The 1,961-nt window shown below is 52.3% G+C and overlaps 1 protein-coding gene across 1 annotated transcript in view; it reads left to right on the forward strand.

The window, feature by feature from the left end:
* Window positions 1-1,961, forward strand: part of Rfx4 (regulatory factor X4) — a 151,209-nt gene that overhangs the window by 77,054 nt on the left and 72,194 nt on the right. The gene's annotated exons all lie outside the window — the stretch shown is intronic.

A 1,961-nucleotide genomic window follows, 5' to 3' on the forward strand; every position in this document is an offset into this window, starting at 1 on the left:
GGGGAAGCAGGCTCAGCATGTCATCAGGCAGGACAGTGTGTTGCACCCCACCAGCTGGGGAAGCAGGCTCAGCATCTCACCAGGCAGGACAGTGTGTTGCACCCCACCGGCCGGGGAAGCAGGCTCAGCATCTCTCTGACCATGGACATCTGCTCAGGACTTAGCCAGAAGGAAGAGTGCCTGGGGTTCCGAGTGACTGTAAGAAGGAAAGCCTCCGAGGAAGGCATGGAGCCGCCAGGAGGTTCTGAAGCACACTACGTGCTTGCTAAGCTCTGGACTCTACATGTGTTTAACACTCCCCCTCCCCGAGTTTCACAAGGATTCTTTAAGGTAGAGGTTATTACTATTTTTATTTAAAAGATTTTATTTTTAATTATGTGTATGCATATGTGTCTGTGTGTGGGAATGTGCACATGAGTGCAGGAGCCGGAAGAGGCCAGAAGGGGGTGTTGGTTTCCTTGGAGTTGGAGTTGCAGGTAGTTGTGAGCTGCCAGATGAGGGTGCTGGGAAGCAAACTCGGGTCCCTCTGCAAGAACAGTGCCTGCTCTTAACTGCTGAGCCATCTCTCCAGCCCCCCAGTTCTGTTTTATAGATAGAGAAAGCATGCCATTTGAACACAAAGGCACCTACCTTACAAATGGCCAGGTTAAGATGTAATTCGGGTTCTCTAATTTCCCAAACTCGAGCACACAAACTTTCCATCATCTCACCTCTCCTAAAACATCATCAGGAAACACCAAGAAAGGAGGCCTGTCGGCTTGTGCCTACCTTGGCCGATGGCCTCCTCTCCAGACTCCTTTCGGGAATGTGGTTCTCCCAGGCCACAGTAGGTTACAGTCCTCTCCTCTACAGAGAGGTCAAGGACAGGAACGAGAGCCTTATCTTCTCAGTCCACAGCAAGACCAAGCTTCCCTAGGTGCCAAGCCCTAAGCGAGGTCTTTGCTCTCACACACACCCTACATTCAAGAAGCAAGAGACCCTATTAGCACTCAGTGAGGAAGGCCCGGATGCTCTCAGGTGAGACCAAGTCAAAAGACAAAAGGTAGAACCAGGTGATGTCAAGAGGCTGCCTGAGCTACCGGACAGCGGTTGGTCCAGGAGGCCTCTGAGCATGGAGATCTGGCTCAGAAGCCTGTGAAATGGGGGTGACCTTGAATTCTTGTAGGGAAATGTGGGGAGGAAAGGGACCAGCTTGTAGGGATGAAGGAGGGATGGTCCACAAGGTCCAGTTACAGGGCTGAAGGTGGGTTTGGTTCCAGCTATGATGGCAGGCGCCAGAGGGACTGGTATACTTCAGACCAGGCTGGCTTCTCCTGGCTGTGAATACAGGGAGTAAAGCACCACAGCCCAGTGATATCCCCTCAGGATCTGAGCCCCACCATCAAAGCGCTGTCCACCTGCTCCCCACACACACCAGAGTTCTCTCTAGGGTGCCCAAAGACCCCTACAAGTTAGTGCACCAGGGTCTGTTTCCTTGTCTTCAGTCACACCACCGCCACCACCCTTTTCCTGATGCGTAACTGGTTCTCATGTTGTCTTACACACACACACACACACACACACACACACACACACGCACACACACCAGCGTTCCCCATTTCCTGATGCGTAACTGGTTCTTGTGTTGTCTTAGACACACACACACACACACACACACGCACACACACACACCAGCGCTCCCCATTTCCTGATGGGTAACTGGCTCTCACGTTGTCTTACACACACACACACACACACACACACACCAGCCCTCCCCATTTCCTGATGGGTAACTGGTTCTCATGTTGTCTTACACACACGCACACACACACACACACACCAGCCCTCCCCCTTTTCCTCATGGGTAACTGCTCTCGCGTTGTCTTACACACACATACACACACACACCAGCCCTCCCCCATTTCCTGATGGGTAACTGGCTCTCGCGTTGTCTTACACACACACACACACACACACACACA

Source organism: Microtus ochrogaster, chromosome 24 (assembly GCF_000317375.1).
Source record: "Microtus ochrogaster isolate Prairie Vole_2 chromosome 24, MicOch1.0, whole genome shotgun sequence".
NCBI classification, from domain to species: Eukaryota; Metazoa; Chordata; class Mammalia; order Rodentia; family Cricetidae; genus Microtus; species Microtus ochrogaster.